We start from the raw sequence: 21,574 nt of genomic DNA on the forward strand, positions 1-21,574 counted from the left end.
TTTGTAACAACAATGAATAAATATCATCAGTAGATATAACTCTTCTAGTGAACATAATACACACGTTTGTATATTATTATACTGTATATAGATTATGTAAATCACAATATACCAATATATCAAGGAATGCACGATCTTGAGTTTTAAATACAAATTAAATCAGTAAAAGAGGGAAAAAAGGGAGGAGGAAATGCAGTGGTGCTTGAAAGTTTGTGAACCCTTTAGAATTTTCTCTATTTCTGCATAAATATGACCTAAAACATCATCAGATTTTCACACAAGTCCTAAAAGTAGATAAAGAGAACCCAGTTAAACAAATGACACAAAAATATTATACTTGGGCATTTATTTATTGAGGAAAATGATCCAATATTACATATCTGTGAGTGGCAAAAGTATGTGAACCTTTGCTTTCAGTATCTGGTGTGACCCCCTTGTGCAGCAATAACTGCAACTAAACATTTCCGGTAACTGTTGATCAGTCCTGCACACCGGCTTGGAGGAATTTTAGCCCATTCCTCCATACAGAACAGCTTCAACTCTGGGATGTTGGTGAGTTTCCTCACATGAACTGCTCGCTTCAGGACCTTCCACACCATTTCGATTGGATTAAGGTCAGGACTTTGACTTGGCCATTCCAAAACATTAACTTTATTCTTCTTTAACCATTCTTTGGTAGAATGACTTGTGTGCTTAGAATCGTCTTGCTGCATGACCCACCTTCTCTTGGGATTCAGTTCATGGACAGATGTCCTGACATTTTCCTTTAGAATTCGCTGGTATAATTCAGAATTCATTGTTCCATCAATGATGGCAAGCTGTCCTGGCCCAGATGCAGCAAAACAGGCCCAAACCATGATACTACCCCCAACATATTTCACAGATGGGATAAGGTTTTTATGCTGGAATGCAGTGTTTTCCTTTCTCTAAACATAACGCTTCTCATTTAAATCAAAAAGTTCTATTTTGGTCTTATCCATCCACAAAACATTTTTCCAATAGCCTTCTGGCTTGTCCACGTGATCTTTAGCAAACTGCAGACGAGCAGCAATGTTCTTTTTGGAGGGCAGTGGCTTTCTCCTTGCAACCCTGCCATGCACACCATTGTTGTTCAGTGTTCTCCTGATGGTGGACTCATGAACATTAACATTAGCCCATGTGAGAGAGGCCTTCAGTTGCTTAGAAGTTACCCTGGGGTCCTTTGTGACCTCGCCGACTATTACACACCTTGCTCTTGGAGTGATTTTTGTTGGTTGACTGCTCCTGGGGAGGGCAACAATGGTCTTGAATTTCCTCCATTTGTACACAATCTGTCTGACTGTGGATTGGTGGAGTCCAAACTCTTTAGAGATGATTTTGTAACCTTTTCCAGCCTGATGAACATCAACAACACTTTTTCTGAGGTCCTCAGAAATCTCCTTTGTTCATGCCATGATACACTTCCACAAACATGTGTTGTGAAGATCAGACTTTGATAGATCCCTGTTCTTTAAATAAAACAGGGTGCCCACTTACACCTGATTGTCATCCCATTGATTGAAAACACCTGACTCTAATTTCACCTTCAAATTAACTGCTAATCCTAGAGGTTCACATACTTTTGCCACTGACAGATAGGTAATATTGGGTCATTTTCCTCAATAAATAAATGACCAAGTATAATATTTTTGTCTCATTTGTTTTAACTAGATTCTCTTTATCTACTTTTAGGACTCGTGTGAAAATCTGATGATGTTTTAGGTCATATTTATGCAGAAATATAGAAAATTCTAACAGGTTCACAAACTTTCAAGCACCACTGTAGGAAGATAATTGTGTAAAGAGAAAGGAAGAGGACAGAAATGGCATGATAAATAGACTTGAGCAGCAACTGGGAAAATAGAAATGAAAATACGAGCTCTCTGTGCTTTTGTCCAGTGTGACCCTCTCTGCTGACCTCCTGTATCACATCATCCCTGTGCAGTGTGGGACAGATGTATGCTGTGCTGTAGCGTGCTGTGATTTCCCATGCGTTCTCCCCTCAATGAACCTCTAATTCTCTCTTTCCTCTCCTCAGGCTCATAGATTCCTGAATGGAGCTCAGAAGGTAATTGAATATGTTTTGCTTCTGTTTGGATGAGAACAGAGAAAGAGAGATGATTCGGAGATCAGACGCCTGCTGTTTGTTGTTATTTGTAACATCACTTACATGTTGGTACATAGGTATAAGAACATGTAAGAAAGGACGCACACTTGCACAGAAGGTAGTATTGCCAACTCACAGCTTAAGGATCCCTGGTTTGATCCTGAGCTTGGGTTCAGGTCTGTGTGGAGTTGCACATGTTCTTTATTTTGTTTGTGGGTTTGTTGTAGGCTGTCTAGTTTCCTCCCAGTGTCCAAAAACATGCTGGTAGGTGGATTGGTGACTCTACTGGATTGGCCACTCTGTGTGCTGGTGTAGACTGGGGTCCCATTTAATTCCAGATCCACCACAAGGCTGACAAAGTGGATGCTGACTGAATGAGTGTGTGAGCGTGTCAGAATCTATATATGTGGGGGTCATTTAAAAAAATGAATCTTATTGAAGATGAATTCAATGTGTGCTATGAGTTCCTAGTGTCAATAAATGAATCATGGTAGACATATTATAGTCTATATTTGTGAAGCCCTGTTTAACACACACACACAGAAGAGAGAGAGAGAGAGAGAGAGAGAAAGTTGCCCTAAGCGGTGATTATCTGTGCAAGCAGCAAAGGGATCTCTCACATGCCTTCTAACCCCTGCCTGCCAATAATTAGCCTGAGTTAATTACAGCCTTATTGCAGGTTAAGCTAGTGAAAAATCACCCAAGAGATATGGTTATATATCTCACACACACACACACACACACACACACTTGTACATACCTTCTGAGACTAGGTTTATGAGCTCAGTGTCCATGCTCAGAGCAGAGTTTGACAAGGGTCAACATAAGACTGATGACAGTTCAGACCACACACACACACACACACACACACAATATGCCTGCACTTATATCTACCCCTAACCTTAATTTTATATTGAACTGATAGCCATCATTTTTTTCAATAAAATAAAAACACGTTTCCTCACAGTTAAATTGCCCCATGAGGTCAAAATAATCTTGTATTGCTATCATCACGGGGACATTCGGCTCTCATAAAGAGACACACACACACACACACACACACACACACACACACACACACACACACAATTTTGTTCATACTAGAAGAACCAATTAAGAAATGGCTTAAGGTCCTAACATTCTGAGGAGGTCTCTCGGTCTCTCTCTCTCACTCCACATTCTCTTCTCTCTTTTCCTCCTTCCTCACTTCCTGCCCCCTTTCCAATATTCAAGAATAGGATGCTATCATCTTCCTTCTACACACACACACACACACACACACACACACACACACACACACACACACACACACACACACCATAACACACCCCTGTAATAATCTCACACCGTTTTAAAAGCTCACTGCTGTTTTTTAAAACCCTGTTAACGCCAGGAAATTAACAATTAGCCAATTAGCAGTTACAGTCTTTCACTCAACACTCTTATCACCCCTCCCCCACATCTCTTCCAACACCATACTAATTATGCATCACTAATATGAACATCTGGAATACAGTTAGACATATACACCTTTATGCACAATGTTTAACCTTAATGTTTTTTTGTTTTTTTTTACAAATAACACATGCAATGACCAGTTTAGCATGTATACTGTACCTATTTATATTTCTGTGTACATGGAGTATGGAGGATCATTCTCAGCTTGTGACACTGTATTACATCTAATAAAGTGGCTATTAAGTATTTAAAATGCTAGCAATATTACTGTGCAGATTGCCTCTAATAAGCACACACTGAGGTCCGAGTTATACTTCTCTGTTGAAGCATGTATGCAGAGTGGGGGTTTATGGGTGGTAAATATTGTGTATAGAGATTGCGGGCGATGTCTATATGTACAACCCCGATTCCAAAAAAGTTGGGACAAAGTACAAATTGTAAATAAAAACGGAATGCAATGATGTGGAAGTTTCAAACTTCCATATTTTATTCAGAATAGAACATAGATGACATATCAAATGTTTAAACTGAGAAAATGTATCATTTAAAGAGAAAAATTAGGTGATTTTAAATTTCATGACAACAACACATCTCATAAAAGTTGGGACAAGGCCATGTTTACCACTGTGAGACATCCCCTTTTCTCTTTACAACAGTCTGTAAACGTCTGGGGACTGAGGAGACAAGTTGCTCAAGTTTAGGGATAGGAATGTTAACCCATTCTTGTCTAATGTAGGATTCTAGTTGCTCAACCGTCTTAGGTCTTTTTGTCATTGTAGCGGTTCTTACGGAGGGGTGGAGCACAGAGGACGGCAGGACAGAGATCAGGTTCAACAAATAGTTTTATTGTTACACTTTTCAGTCTAACACAATATGTTGGGCACAGACACACGCGCACACACACATCAGGTGTCTGGTTCGGGAGAGATCTCCTCTGCTCTCGCTCTCCCTCTCTAAATAGGGCGCGGTCACTGGGAAGACACACAAACAGGTTAATTGCTCTCAGGTGTAGTGATTCTGCCACTCACCTTCCCTGACTCTGCCCTCCTGTCACAGACCGGCGCTTGACCACGCCCCCGCTGCCACAGTCATATCTTCCGTTTTATGATGCGCCAAATGTTTTCTATGGGTGAAAGATCTGGACTGCAGGCTGGCCAGTTCAGTACCCGGACCCTTCTTCTACGCAGCCATGATGCTGTAATTGATGCAGTATGCGGTTTGGCATTGTCATGTTGGAAAATGCAAGGTCTTCCCTGAAAGAGATGTCGTCTGGATGGGAGCATATGTTGCTCTAGAACCTGGATATACCTTTCAGCATTGATGGTGTCTTTCCAGATGTGTAAGCTGCCCATGCCACACGCACTAATGCAACCCCATACCATCAGAGATGCAGGCTTCTGAACTGAGCGCTGATAACAACTTGGGTCGTCCTTCTCCTCTTTAGTCCGAATGACACGGCGTCCCTGATTTCCATAAAGAACTTCAAATTTTGATTCGTCTGACCACAGAACAGTTTTCCAATTTGCCACAGTCCATTTTAAATGAGCTTTGGCCCAGAGAAGACGTCTGCGCTTCTGGATCACGTTTAGATATGGCTTCTTCTTTGAACTATAGAGTTTTAGCTGGCAATGGCGGATGGCACGGTGAATTGTGTTCACAGATAATGTTCTCTGGAAATATTCCTGAGCCCATTTTGTGATTTCCAATACAGAAGCATGCCTGTATGTGATGCAGTGCCGTCTAAGGGCCCGAAGATCACGGGCACCCAGTATGGTTTTCCGGCCTTGACCCTTACGCACAGAGATTCTTCCAGATTCTCTGAATCTTTTGATGATATTATGCACTGTAGATGATGATATGTTCAAACTCTTTGCAATTTTACACTGTCGAACTCCTTTCTGATATTGCTCCACTATTTGTTGGTGCAGAATTAGGGGGATTGGTGATCCTCTTCCTATCTTTACTTCTGAGAGCCGCTGCCACTCCAAGATGCTCTTTTTATACCCAGTCATGTTAATGACCTATTGCCAATTGACCTAATGAGTTGCAATTTGGTCCTCCAGCTGTTCCTTTTTTGTACCTTTAACTTTTCCAGCCTCTTATTGCCCCTGTCCCAACTTTTTTGAGATGTGTTGCTGTCATGAAATTTCAAATGAGCCAATATTTGGCATGAAATTTCAAAAGGTCTCACTTTCGACATTTGATATGTTGTCTATGTTCTATTGTGAATACAATATCAGTTTTTGAGATTTGTAAATTATTGCATTCCATTTTTATTTACAATGTGTACTTTGTCCCAACTTTTTTGGAATTGGGGTTGTATCATATGATACCTGATTTTGATTCATGAGGCAACATCAGTGTATCCAAAACACTAGCTTGTTACACCCCTAGTGCTTGGAAACAGTGAGAGTGAAAAGAATTACATCCATCCATAACCACTTATCCTGTGCAGGGTTATGGGCAAGCTGACTATGGGCGAGAGGCAGGATACACCTTGGGACAAGTTGCCAGATCATCGCAGGTCTGACACATAGTGACAAACAACCATTCACACTCACATTCACACCTACGGTCAATTTAGAGCTGCCAGTTAACCTAACCTACATATCTTTGGACAGTGGGGGAAACCGGAGCACCTGGAGGAAACCCACACAGATATGTGGAGAACATGCAAACTCTACACAGAAAGGCCCCCATTGGCCACTGGGCTCAAACCCAAACCTTCTTGCTGTGAGGTGACAATGCTAACCACTACACCACTGTGCCGTCAAAGAATTAAATTTTAAACATCCATCCATCCATCTATTATCTGCAGCAGCTTATCCTGTTCTACAGGGTCGCAGGCAAGCTGGAGCCTATTCCAGCTGATTATGGCCGAGAGGCAGGGTACACCCTGGACAACTCGCCAGGTCATCGCAGGGCTGACACAGAGACAAACAACCATTCACACTCACATTCATACCTACGGTCAATTTAGAGCCACCAATTAATCTAACCTGCATGTCTTTTGACTGTGGGGGGAAACCGGAGCACCCGGAGGAAACCCACACAGACACGGGGAGAACATGCAAACTCTACACAGAAAAAGGCCCCCATCAGCCACTGGGCTCGAACCCAGAACCTTCTTGCTGTGAGGCAACAATGCTAACCACTACACCACCGTGCCACCAAAGAATTAAATTTTAAACAATAAACTGTAAATATTGTGGCACCGTGGTGCAGTGATTAACACTGTTACATCACTCATCTCGTCTCGTCTTCTTCCGCTTTATCCGGGACCGGGTCGCGGAGGCAGCAGTCTAAGCATGGAAGCCCAAACTTCCCTTTCCCCAGACACCTCGGCCAGCTCCTCAGGAAGAACACTGAGGCGTTCCCAGGCCAGCCGAGAGACATAGTCCCTCCAGCATGTCCTGGGTCTTCCCCGGGGCCTCCTCCCGGGGGGACATGCCTGGAACACCTCCCCAGGGAGGCGTCCAGGAGGCATCCGAAAAAGATGCCTGAGCCACCACAGCTGATTCCTCTCGATGTGGAGGAGCAGCGGCTCTACTCCGAGCTCCTCCCGAGTGACTGTGCTTCTCACCCTATCTCTAAGGGAGCGCCCAGCCACCCTGCGAAGGAAACTCATTTCGGCCGCTTGTATCCGTGATCTTGTTCTTTCGGTCATTACCCAAAGCTCATGACCATAGGTGAGAGTCGGAATGTAGATCAACCGGTAAATTGAGAGCTTCGCCTTTTGGCTCAGCTCCTTCTTCACCACGACGGCCCGGTAAAGCGACCGCATCACCGCAGAGGCTGTACCGATCCGCCTGTTGATCTCACGCTCCATCCTTCCCTCACTTGTGAACAAGATCCCGAGATACTTAAACTCCTCCACTTGAGGCAGGACTTCTCCACCAACCTGAAGAGGGCAAGCCACCCTTTTCCGGTCAAGAACCATGGCCTCGGACTTGGAGGTGCTGATTCTCATCCCAGCTGCTTCACACTCGACTGCAAACCACCCCAGTGCATGCTGAAGGTCCTGGTTTGAAGAAGCCAACAGGACAACATCATCCGCAAAAAGCAGAGATGAAATCCTGTGGTTCCCAAACAGGATTCCCTCCAGCCCCTGGCTGCGCCTAGAAATTCTGTCCATAAAAATTATGAACAGAACCGGTGACAAAGGGCAGCCCTGCTGGAGTCCAACATGCACTGGGAACAGGTCTGACTTACTGCCGGCAATGCGAACCAGACTCTTGCTCCGTTCATACAGGGACCAGACAGGCCTTAGCAAAGAGCCCCGAACCCCATACTCCCAAAGCACCCCCCACAGAATACCACGGGGGACACGGTCGAATGCCTTCTCCAGATCCACAAAGCACATGTGGACTGGTTGGGCAAACTCCCATGAACCCTCGAGCACCCTATGAAGGGTATAGAGCTGGTCCAGTGTTCTGCGACCAGGACGAAAACCGCATTGTTCCTCCTGGATCTGAGGTTCGACTATCGGTCGAATTCTCCTCTCCAGTACCCTGGAGTAAACCTTCCCTGGGAGGCTGAGAAGTGTGATTCCCCTATAATTGGAGCACACTCTCCGGTCCCCTTTCTTAAAAAGAGGGACCACCACCCCAGTCTGCCACTCCAGAGGCACTGTCCCCGACCGCCACGTGATGTTGCAGAGGCGTGTCAGCCAAGACAGCCCCACAACATCCAGAGACTTGAGATACTCAGGGCGGATCTCATCCACCCCCGGTGCCTTGCCACCGAGGAGCTTGCAAACCACCTCAGTGACTTCGGCTTGGGTAATGGACGAGTCCACCTCTGAGTCATCAGCCTCAGTCTCCTCAATGGAAGACATGATGGTGGGATTGAGGAGATCCTCAAAGTATTCCTTCCACCGCCCGACAATGTCCCCAGTCGAGGTCAACAGCTCCCCACCTGCACTGTAAACAGTGTTGGCAGAGTACTGTTTCCCCCTCCTGAGGCGCCGGACGGTTTGCCAGAATTTCTTCGAGGCCGACCAATAGTCCTTCTCCATGGCCTCCCCGAACTCCTCCCAGTTCCAAGTTTTTGCCTCCGCAACTGCCCGAGCTGCAGCACCGGAGGTCAACATGGCCTGATAGGACTCCTTCTTCAGCTTGACGGCATCCCTTACTTCTGGTGTCCACCACCAGGTTCGGGGATTGCCGCCACGACAGGCACCCGAGACCTTGCGGCCACAGCTCCGAACAGCTGCGTCCACAATGGAGGTAGAGAACATGGTCCACTCAGACTCAATGTCCCCCGCCTCCCTCGGAAGCTGGGAAAAGCTCTCCCAGAGGTGGGAGTTAAAGACCTCCCCAACAGAGTGCTCGGCCAGACATTCCCAGCAGACCCTCACCATACGTTTGGGCCTGCCCAGCTTCCCAGCAGACCCTCACCATACGTTTGGGCCTGTCCAGCTTCCTCCTCCGCCAGTGGATCCAACTCACCACCAGGTGGTGATCAGTTGACAGCTCAGCCCCTCTCTTCACCCGAGTGTCCAAGACATGGGGCCGGAGATCAGATGAAACGACAACAAAGTCTATCATCGACCTCCGACCTAAGGTATCCTGGTGCCATGTGCACTTATGGATACCCCTATGCTCGAACATGGTGTTCGTTATGGGCAAACCATGACTAGCACAGAAGTCCAATAACTCAGTAGTGTACCCTGGTGTACACGTTCACATTATGTGCAAGTCGTTGTCATCAGCTGTCCATTGCTAATGATGATGACTGCTTCATTAGGATGCACAGAAACGCAGATGGGCTGCAAGGCCCGCACCAGAGTGACAGATTTACCTGCAACAGTGGCACCAACGGCCCAGCCAAGCCGCCATGGAAATCTCTGGCCTTGTGAGCTCTTGCATACTATTCTCCTCTCCTAATGAAGTGCCTTGCACAGTAAGGTAAGACAAATGATGTCATGCCCCCATCATGTTACATCTCTGGACCTCAAGACCTGATGCCTAGTGGTGCACAAAAGTGCCACAGACCTGACGGGTATGGAAGTTGCCCTGCAGTGACAACTGACTTGCTGAGTGATGCCATCCATTGACCATTTGAGTGGCTCTTCTGCATGCCATCTGGTGGTGTGCCATTGACCCTGTTGGGTTCATCTGCCACATTGCACCGAAAAGCGCCCTGCTGCCAGTGCCTTATTGGTGACGTACTATTTAACCCATAGCTGGAACCCAGGCAAGTGCTATCACTGCAGTTCAGAGCAGACCTGGGAGCAATGTTGATTAAGGGGTAATTCCACTTTCCCCAATACTCAAGTCCTCCCGGACCTGAGACTCACCACTGGTTGCAGTTTAAAGTCATACCCAGGACTATGTGAAAGTATGAACTTGGACACCAAGGACACTTTGAATTGTTCTGGAATGATTATGATGATGTTTGTCCTTCAGGGTCAAAGATGACCATGACTTCAAGTTGATGATTTGAATTTGAAGTCATGACTTGCGCGTGGGGTGGCATGATGGTGTAGTGGTTAGCACTGTTGCCTCACAGCAAGAAGGTCCTGGGTTTGAACCCAGCGGCCGGTGAGGGCTTTTCTGTGTGGAGTTTGCATGTTCTTCCCATGTCTGCATGGGTTTCCTCTAGGTGCTCTGGTTTCCTCCACAGTCCAAACACATGCAGGTTAGGTTAATTGGTGGCTCTAAATTGACCGTCAGTGTGAATGGTTGTTTGTCTCTGTGTCAGCCCTGCAATAACCCGGCGACTTGTCCAGGGTATACCCTGCCTCTCACCCATAGTCAGCTGGGATAGACTCCAGCTTGCCTGAGACCCTGTAGAACAGGATAAGTGGCTATAGAAAATGGATGGATGGACTTGCGTGTGACTTGGATTAGAGTGAGGGAGAGTTGTGCAGCCGTCAGCCTCACTCTCTCTTGTCCCGATCTAACTGGGTCCAGGGCAAGACAGAATCAAGATGGCTGAAGCTAGCTCAGGATGCAGTGGATGGCCAACAGTGTTCTATGTGTTGCACTGTGCCCTGACTGTGCTCCACAAACGCTTTGCTGGGTCCACCTTCCTGCCCATTGAACCACCAGGTGGTGGTCTCCTCCATGCAGTCTGCTGAGTCCAGTCTTCGGTCGTAACCCTGACCAGGGGGAGTGAGGGGTTGCTAGTGCTTGCTCAAGGCACCCCCCCAGGCTAGTGGAGGGAAGGAGATACCTTACTACTCCATTGCATAGCAGTCAAGGATGGCACATGCCCACTGCCCTATATATATGTTCAGGGATACACAGTTGTTGAAGGTTAAACCAGCCCTAAGATGCCACGATTATATGTGTTACTGCTGTTCTGAAAATGGTCCACCTCTCCAGGTAATATTTGGTCAGCAGTGGTCCTATGGTGGTCCACATCATCTCATTGAAGGAGGCTGACATACAGTATTGTGTACAGAACCAAGATGGGCTACAGTTAGAAATGATGTTTGGCTTCATACAGAGTTGAACACCAGGTTATCAGTTTTCAAACTGACAACCACTTGTATGTTTTGCAGAACAGATGTTTGATTACTAATAAAATAAATAAATAAAATACATTTCCCCACATGTCTTTATCACAGCTGCTTCCATGCAGTTGGTTTGACTGTTTTACCCTGAAGCCTCTTAATTAAATCCCTGGCATGAACATTCCTTTTTTCTTCTCCTTTCTCACCAACACACACAAAACTCAAAGATATGCATCATCTTCGTAATGCTATTGTATATTTAAGCATGTGCTGGGTTTTGAATGAATGTGTGGCCCTTGTGCCCTCTCTCTTGGCCGTCTCTGTAATTCCAGCACTTCCATTAACCGCTGTATTGATAATAGTCATTAGCATATTTATGGTGATAGCAGGGCTGTTATTGTTTGTGCCGGTTATTAATCTTCCTTCCGAGCAACTGATCTGACAGCTCAATCTATTCTGCCATTGCACCGTGCACTCACACACTTGCGCCACACTGTGCCTTTGTCTAGAGGTAAATAGGTGGAGTGTGTGCTTGGAGGGGACGAGGGAAGAGGGAGGAAACACGCGTGATTGACGTGACCCCTACTCAGGTGAGAAGCTTCCTTCCAGCTGGGCCGTGGGCATTACTGACACCCTGCCAGCCGCTGCCAGTCTTGCGTGATTGTTCTAACTGATTACACTCCCCTGAGGTGGATGCACAAACACACATGCTATTTATTTGACAAAAATGTATCACAGACAAATGCATATTTGAGCCAGATGTTTGCTTCTGGCTGAGCATACTGTCAAGATGCACAGCATGATGATAGTAGGACACGTGAGGTGGCTGGGTAGTAGTGGATGGATATTTGGGGTTGCTGTAGTGTGTGTGTGTGTGTGTGTGTGTGTGTGTGTGTGTGTAAGAGTGTGTATCTGAGTAATCGGGGCTCTCTGGAGAGCAGTGAATACAGAGTGTCACTCTCATTGGCTGATTGACAGCTTGTTGATTAGGGGTTGGCTGAGGGCTGGAAATGAGCCAGTATCACCATGAGCAATCAGCATTTCCCACGGCTCATACTCTCTTTCTCTCTCTCTCAGGCACACGCACCCCAAGAACTCTAGAGGCAACAAGAGCTGGTCATCTGAGACCAAAATGAACTTGAATGGAAGAAAAAAGGTAGAGAAAACCCTCAGCGAGGATGAACCGAGAGAAGGTCTGGGCCAATGTGTTACAAATTATTGTACCTAGTTTACTTTGAAAACATACACACACTCTTACACACACATGTTATGTACAGCAATGCTCAAACTCCCAGTAAAAAATTATTAGCTGCCTTATATGCTTTCAAGTACAGCCTTAATCCCTTCACACCAAATGAACAAGGTGTATTTGTTCAGGAGCAGTAAACCTCGTCGGCTGGAAAGGAGAATTTTCAGATTTTTTTCATATCTGTTTTATCATTTATCATCTTCTGTGATAAACATCTGCCTTTATTGAGCCTATCATTCTGCCCATAATGCTGCAGTGATATATTAGCGATTGCTTTAATAAAGCGCCGCAGTGAGATTGTTTTATGCTGCAAATGTAAATCAAAACACATGTCACACAGTACATCAATTACCCAAGCAAGAAAAATGCTAATAGCACCGAATATTTTATGGAAGCAGTAAAATTTGAAATCGTATACTATGTAAGAAAACACTAAAAGGCATGTCATGAATATAAATAGTTTGAGGCTTGTCTTTTACATGCAGCAGGGATGAGCTACCATGCTGCATGTACGTATGTCTAGAAGTGTGTGTGTGTGTGTGTGTGTGTGTGTGTGTGTGTGTGTGTGTGAGAGAGAGAGAGAGAGAGAGAGAGAGAGAGAAAATATTTTAACTAGTTTAATCCAGACTGGCAAGACTTCGTTGAGGAATGAGTTTTTATAGTGTGTATGTGTGCTGCTACATACTGACAGGTGAACAGTTAAAGGGGAGAAAACAACAACAGAAGGTGTATTATTAAGGTTTTGGACCACCGTACTGTTTTCAGTGACAGCCCAATCACATCCTTCAATGATATTCTCAATCACCTGAAAAACATTTGTGCTTGTTTTTTCCCTCAGACTCACGACACTAGCAGAACAAGCATCTCAGTAAATACAGTAACTTTGCACATTCCACCATAATTTCCAACCCTGTTCCAACAGAAACACTAGTGTGACTGTAGCCCTAATCATCTCTGCCCCAATAATGAACTCATTTAAATTGTCCCCTCAAACTATATAATTAATTCTTTGGTAGGGAAGTGATAAATTCTCAGGGTGATGGGGGAGGCCATGGCCTAATGGTTAGAGAAGCAACTTTGGGACCAAAAGGTTGCTGGTTTGATTCCCTGGACCAGCAGGAATGGCTGAAGTGCCCTTGAGCAAGGCACCTAACCCCCAACTGCTCCCCAGGCTGCTCTGGGTATGTTGTACATCATCCTGGATAAGAGTGTCTGCTAAATGCCTCTAATGTAATGTAATATGGCCAAAAGTTTGTGGACACCTGACCTTCACATCCATATGTAGGACCTTGAATAAACTGTTGCTGCAAACTTGAAAGCACACAATTGTTTAGAATGCCTTTGTATGCTGTCGAACTGCAATTTCCCTGCTCGTCTTCAAGACTTCCATTGATTATTTTTCTATATCACCCCATTAAGATTGCCACAGCTATTAGAATTATGTCAGACACATTCCCTTTGACTTACAATTTTACTGTCTAACAGAAAACTAATCTTTTATACATAAAGCACCAGGAGCATTTCAGAGCAAGATATAGTTGCTGAGGCAGACCAAGTCTTTTGAAGCAACATATCTTGACTGGTGGTGACTCAGGCAATAACTTTCATGCAGGTTTCATTTCAGTGTAGCACCAAGCTGAGTGACAATCACCTGCTCCTACATGATCCACAAAAACAATGATCCTTGGTTATTCTGCACATCAATCAAATGGCCTTCTCTTGTCAAAGTATTCAGTTCATGGCTACCACATTGGGTAAAAGAACCCAGTGCACTGTCTGTTGAGACTTGTGTTTGTAGTCCTCCTGAGTACCTGCACTCACTCTCGCACTTGTCATTTTTCACATTCAAAACAAAGTTTGCATCCAAAGAGCTGATATGATAATATCTCTTTGCAATTATATCAATGCTCTGTAACCTCTGTATTCTCGAAAGGTTATCACTTAACACTTCCCTGTGATTTATGTCCTCGCTAGCCTCCCAAGCGCTCTCTAATAATGTATGATTAAGACCCAATCAATGCCCAGATAAACTCAAGACCTTAATAGTTCTTGTGTTAATGAGACACAAGAAATTGTGCTCTGGAACTGCCAACAAAACAGATGCACAGGCCTGAGGAACGAAATACTGTACTGTACAGTATCCATCATTATTAAGAAATTAAAAATGGTGCTGTAATCAAGTCTACAGAAAAAATATTAACTTGTGCCTCCAGCTTTCATCTTCATAGTTCCATACGTACTGAAGGCTTGACTTAGGGTGTTCTCTCAAATATATTAACAGCCACACAAGTATATCTTGTCTCACTTCAAAAGTTTTTTTCTTGCTTGTGAACACAAATGCTGTAAATGTAAATGGTCTGTACATTTTTGAGAAAATAATATACCTTGTTTCTAGTGTTGTAGTACTTGAGATCGGTCTGAAGACCACTTTTCGAAGGTCTTGGTCTCATCTAGGAATCAACTGCGGTCTAGGACATAGAGGACTTGAGATTTTATTTCAAGACTGGTCAAGACCACAACTGCGGGGATTTCACTAAATTGCCTGTGTATTGTCTGATTTGTTTGTTTACATCATTACTGTGATTGATGCAAAATTTCCTGCTTCAAATGCAACCAATAACGTAACTCATTGCAAATTTGAAATTTTTCTTCCGTTAACAGCTGTCATCACTCCCCACCCCCCCTTCACACACACTGGTCTGGTCCTGGTCTTGACCTTGACTTGATCTCAACCCCTCAAAGTCTTGGTCTTGTCTTGGTCTTGATACACTTTGGTCTTGGTCATGACTTGGTCTTGGTTTAGGCGGTCTTCACTACAACACTACTTGTTTCTAATCAGTTTCTGATGACAAAGTGAATGATGTTAAGGGTCAGGACCAGGACCACCATGAAGAAATACTGCAACTTTGTTTTGTAAGTCAAAGGGAATGTGTCTGACATAATTCTGACAGCTGTGGCCAGGCCTGCCGACGGGGGGGACAAACGGGTATGTTGTCCCGGGCCCAGGAATGGGGAGGGCCCAGAACTGGGCTCTCATGAAGTTGCGATTAAATTATTTTATTTCATTTCAAACTGTGTTGATTTGGGGGAGAAATGTGCTATATTTGCATTCAATAAATGATTTCTAGATCTTTTGCCTTTATTGTCTTTGAAAAAGACGTCAAGAACCCCCTACCACCCCTAATGCAAAAACGGTTTGGTCTGACTCTTTGATTAAGGGGAAAAAAATGACATTGTTCGATCATAGCGCTTCGACAATCAGCGTGCCTGCCATTTGCCAACATGCACAAGTCAGGAGCACAGAAAAGAAAAGAAAAGAGAAAAAGAGAGGAAGAAACCAAGAGACTCAGGGGCTCACTGCATAAATATTTTAAAAAAGATTCGGATGATGCAGCAGGTACTAGCAAAGGCAGTGGGGCAGCTGAGCCAGGTAAGACACAGCCAACTTTTTCCAGCCCCGTAAAGTAACCCCAACCAAGGCACGCGCGGCACGCAATTCATGTTACAAACGAGGGGAGAGCAAGTCACACTGAACACCATATCAAACGCACAGGGCATTGAATCATTTCATAACCACAACGGCTTAATAACATTGTGTTTCATATATCTGATTGAAGCTAAGAATATTCACATTAGCCCGCAATCATATCCCGCCGTTTCTCGAGCGGTGTGTTCTTCTCTGCTTTTCACACTGGACAGTAGTCTATGCACGCACAGTATACTGTGTTCGCCCCCAGCCCTGCCCGAAATCCCCCGTCCATCGCTGCTCCTTCAAGAGCACCCCAATCGCGTGATTACAGTAGACTATCCACAAGTTTAGGAAGGCATTGCGGGGGCTGTTGCATGCAGGCTTGGGGCGTAATGGAATACATTTAATGGCGTTCGGTTAAAGGATACTGTGGCAGCAGGGGCGTGGTCAAGCGCCGGTCTGTGACAGGAGGGCAGAGCCAGGGAAGGTGAGTGGCAGAATCACTACACCTGACGGTAATTAACCTGTGTTTCGTGTGTTTTCCCAGTAACCGCGCCCTATTTAAGGAGGCAGAGGGAGAGCAGAGGAGAGCTCATCCCGGGACAAGAACACAGTGTGTGTGTGTGTTACGCTAGCAGATTAAAAACTGGCTATTATACTGAAAAGTCTGGGAATAAAAAGCCTTTTTGCATCTGAAGCGTTGTCCTGCCGTCCTCTGTGCTCCACCCACACTTCAAAGAGCTCTACAGTGGTGCCGAAACCCGGGAAAGGTGGAGCACCAACCTCGCAGCCCCATGGAATCCTCCCCGTTCGCGGACCTGGTCCACGCCCTCGCCACGGCTCAGCAAAGCCAGCACCAGGCGCTCGTCACGCTCCGAAAGGAGCAAGAGCGGCGCTTCGAAGCCCTGGTGCTGGACCAGCAGGAAGATCGCGAGGCGTTCCGGCATCTCCTCGCATCGGCGGGGTCCACCAGCGCCCCGGCCGCGGGCCCATCTCCCCTCACCATGACCAAGATGGGCCCGCAGGACGACCCCGAGGCATTTCTCACCTTGTTCGAGCAGGTCGCCGAAGCCTTGGGGTGGCCGATGGAGCAGCGCGCGGCGCGCCTCCTCCCCCTCCTGACGGGAGAGGCGCAGCTGGCCGCGCTACAGCTCCCCGCCGACCGCCGGCTGGCCTACGTGGACCTTCGCCGGGCCGTCCTCCAGCGCGTGGGGCGCACGCCAGAACAACAGCGCCAGCGCTTCCGCGCGCTGCGGTTGGAGGAAGTCGGCCGGCTGTTCGCGTTCGGCCAGCAGCTCCAGGACGCCTGCTGGCAGTGGCTGAGGGCCGACGATCGCGACGCTGAGGGAATCATCGATCAGGTGGTGCTGGAGCAGTTCATCGCCCGCTTACCAGCCGGAACCGCAGAGTGGGTCCAGTGCCACCGCCCGGCGTCACTGGATCAGGCAGTAGGACTGGCGGAGGATCATTTGGCGGCTGTTCCGGCGGCAGGACGGCCGACAACGTCTTCTCTTCTCTCCTCTTCTCTCTCTCTTTCTCCCCTCCCTTCTGTGTCCCGTCCTCGCCCCATTCCCCCACCACGGAGGCGGGGGCCGGCTCCACCCCAGCCGGCCCGCCACACCTGTAGTGCCCTCCTGTTTCTCCCTTCTGTGTCTGTCTCTCCCCCCCTCAGGTGAGTGAGCCCCAGAGCACAGGTGCAGAGGGAAAGCCCGGGCCGGTTTGCTGGCGCTGCGGGGAGCCGGGCCACCTGCAACAACAGTGCGCAGCAATGGAGGTGAGCGCGGTGGTACGGATCCCCAACGCGCCAGAAGCTGCCCTCGATCGGGCCGGAGCGTATCGCATACCGGTGAATGTACAAGGGGCTACATATCAGGCGTTGGTGGATTCTGGTTGCAATCAGACCTCGATCCGCCAAAGCCTGGTGCAAGACGAGGCATTGGGGGGAGCACAGGGGGTAAAGATGTTGTGTGTGCACGGGGATGTTCACAGCTACCCTTTGGTGTCGGTCCACATATATTTCAGAGGGGAAAAATCTATAGTGAAGGCGGCTGTTAATCCTCGCCTTACCCACTCTTTAATTTTGGGGACTGATTGGCCAGGATTTCGGGGTTTAATGATGCGCCTAGTAAAGAGTGGGTCCTGCCATTTGACAGGGGGAGGTCCCGGTGTCGCTTTGGCTGGAGCTGCTGTCGCAGAGCCGTCTACGTCATCTCCGCTACAGAGTGAGGAGCCGCCGGCTCCTCCTCTTTCTGTTGGGGAATCCTTCGCGGATTTCCCATTAGAACAATCGCGAGACGAGACTCTGCGACATGCGTGAGTAATCGATGGTCAAATGCTCCAGCCGAACGCCACCCCGTCCTTCCCCTATTTTTCTATTATGAAGGATAGATTATACCGAGTGACGCAGGACACTCAGACGAAAGAGTGAGTCACACAGCTGTTAATTCCAAAGAGCCGCCGGGAATTGGTATTTCAGGCGGCTCACTTTAATCCCATGGCTGGACACCTAGGGCAGGATAAGACACTAGCCCGGATAATGGCCCGATTCTATTGGCCGGGGATTCGTGGCGACGTCCGTAAGTGGTGTACGGCGTGCCGCGAATGCCAGTTAGTAAATCCAGCGGCCATTCCAAAAGCGCCTTTGCAGCCCCTACCATTAATTGAGACCCCGTTCAAAAGAATTGGGATGGATCTCGTCGGGCCATTAGATCAGTCAACACGAGGGTACCGCTTTATATTGGTTCTGGTGGGCTATGCAACGCGATACCCGGAAGGGGTGCCTCTTCGCAATATCTCAGCACGCAGTATTGCAGAGGCCCTCTTCCACGTCATCTCCTGAGTTGGAATCCCGAAAGAGATTCTGACTGACCAAGGCACCTCGTTTATGTCACGAACACTGAGCGAACTGTATGGGCTATTGGGTATTAAGCCGATCCGCACCAGCGTTTATCACCCACAAACAGACGGTTTAGTTGAACGGTTCAATCGCACCCTCAAGAATATAATTAAAAAATTCGTAAGTGAGGACACACGTAACTGGGATAAATGGCTCGAACCCTTGTTATTTGCAGTGCGAGAGGTCCCCCAAGCCTCCACGGGGTTCTCCCCATTTGAATTATTATATGGGCATAAGCCGCGCGGCATCTTAGATGTGCTGCGGGAAAATTGGGAGGAGGGACCTTCACAGAGTAAAAACGAAATTCAGTACGTTATGGACCTGCACGCAAAACTCCACACACTCACCCACCTAACTCAGGAGAATTTGCGGCAGGCCCAGGAATGGCAAGCCCGCCTGTACAACAAGGGCACGCGCCTTAGAGAGTTCACTCCGGGAGATAAGGTACTCGTACTGTTGCCCATGTCGAGCTCCAAATTAATCGCCAAGTGGCAAGGACCCTTTGAGGTCACACGGCGAGTCGGGGACGTCGACTATGAGGTAAGGCGAATGGACAGGGAGGGGGCGCTACAGATCTACCACCTCAATCTGCTTAAACTCTGGAACGAGGAGGTCCCCGTGGCGTTGGTGTCGGTAGTTCCGGAGAAGGCGGAGCTGGGGCCGGAGGTTCAAAAAGGGACATTGGCATCACGTATCTCTCCGGTCCCCTGTGGAGACCACCTCTCCCCGACCCAACTCACGGAGGTCGCCCAGTTGCAGGCTGAGTTTTCGGATGTGTTCTCGCCCCTGCCCGGTCACACTAACCTCATAGAACACCACATAGAGACGCCCCCGGGGGTGGTAGTGCGTAGCCACCCTTACAGGCTACCCGAACACAAAAAAAGGTGGTTCGGGAAGAACTTCAGGCCATGCTCGAAATGGGCATCGTCGAGGAGTCCCACAGTGACTGGAGCAGCCCGGTGGTCTTGGTACTCAAGGCCGACGGGTCGGTCCGGTTCTGTGTGGACTATAGAAAAGTCAACGCGGTGTCTAAATTCGACGCGTACCCAATGCCTCGTATTGATGAGCTGCTCGATCGACTAGGCACAGCTCGCTTTTACTCGACACTTGATTTGACGAAGGGATATTGGCAGATCCCCTTGACTCCGTTATCCCGGGAGAAAACGGCCTTTTCCACACCGTTCGGCTTACACCAATTCGTCACACTTCCGTTTGGGCTGTTTGGGGCGCCCACTACGTTTCAGTGGCTGATGGACAGGGTCCTCCGGCCCCACGCCACCTATGCGGCTGCATATCTGGACGACGTTATCATTTATAGTAACGACTGGCAGTGGCACCTGCAACACCTGAGGGCCGTCCTTAGGTTGCTGAGGTGGGCGGGTCTCACTGCCAACCCGAAGAAGTGTGCGATTGGGCAGGTGGAAGTACAGTATCTGGGCTTCCACTTGGGAAACGGGCAGGTGCGTCCCCAAATTAATAAGACAGCAGCGATTGCGGCCTGCCCGAGGCCCAAGACCAAAAAGGGGGTGAGACAGTTCCTGGGGCTGGCCGGCTACTATCGTAGGTTTATACCTATTTATTCGGACATCACCAGCCCGCTGACTGACCTCACTAAAAAGGGGGCGCCAGATCTGGTCCATTGGACGGAGCAGTGCCAGCGGGCTTTCTCTGAGGTAAAGGCTGCACTGTGTGGGGGGCCACTTTTACACTCCCCTGACTTCTCTCTCCCTTTTATGTTGCAGACGGATGCGTCGGATAGAGGGCTGGGGGCCGTTTTGTCCCAGCAGGTGGAGGGGGAGGATCGCCCCGTCCTGTACATTAGTAGGAAGCTGTCGGTGCGTGAAGGGCGCTACAGCACTATTGAGAAGGAATGCCTGGCGATCAAGTGGGCGGTCCTCGCCCTCCGTTACTACCTGCTGGGGCGCCCTTTCACCCTCTGTTCGGACCACGCGCCCCTCCAGTGGCTCCACCGCATGAAAGATGCCAACGCGCGGATCACCCGTTGGTATCTGGCACTCCAACCCTTCAATTTCAAGGTGGTCCACAGGCCGGGGGCGCAGATGGTCGTGGCGGACTTCCTCTCCCGTCAGGGGGGGGGGGGGGAGTCGGCTGCGGGCCGGACGGGCGCCCGGCCTGAGTCGGGCGGTGGGGGTATGTGGCAGCGGGGGCGGGGTCAAGCGCCGGTCTGTGACAGGAGGGCGGAGCCAGGGAAGGTGAGTGGCAGAATCACTACACCTGACGGTAATTAACCTGTGTTTTGTGTGTTTTCCCAGTAACCGCGCCCTATTTAAGGAGGCAGAGGAGAGCTCATCCCGGGACAAGAACACAGTGTGTGTGTGTGTTACGCTAGCAGATTAAAAACTGACTATTATACTGAAAAGTCTGGGAATAAAAAGCCTTTTTGCATCTGAAGCGTTGTCCTGCCGTCCTCTGTGCTCCACCCACACTTCAAAGAGCTCTACAGATACAAAATAACAGTAACCGCTTATTCCGTTACAGTACAGGGGGGAAAGATTCAGTGAAATTGGGGATTACGTCACAGAATCACAATGTGTGTGAGGTTGCTGGTTTTGGGCTTTTTTTTGTTAAAATGTTAAAACTGTAAAAATGTTGAAATGCTAAAATGAAATGGTTGTTGACTGGTTGAATGGTTTTTGAATACCTGTCATTTAAGGGTTGGAGTGAGTAGAGACTGGGATAAGAGAGGTGGATGTGTGTGTGGGTTGGCCCGGGGGGGGGCATTCAGAGCATTTTGTCCTGGGCCCAGCCAAAGCTGTCAGCAGCCCTGGTTAGGTGCCATGCTCAAGGGCACTTCAACCATTCCTGCTGGTGGAGGGAATTGAACCAGCAACCTTTTGGTCCCAAAGCTCTAACTATTAGGCCCAACATTCATTTAAGAAGAAGAATAATTCTAG

The sequence above is a fragment of the Neoarius graeffei genome, chromosome 19 (genome assembly GCF_027579695.1).
Source record: "Neoarius graeffei isolate fNeoGra1 chromosome 19, fNeoGra1.pri, whole genome shotgun sequence".
Taxonomy (NCBI): domain Eukaryota; kingdom Metazoa; phylum Chordata; class Actinopteri; order Siluriformes; family Ariidae; genus Neoarius; species Neoarius graeffei.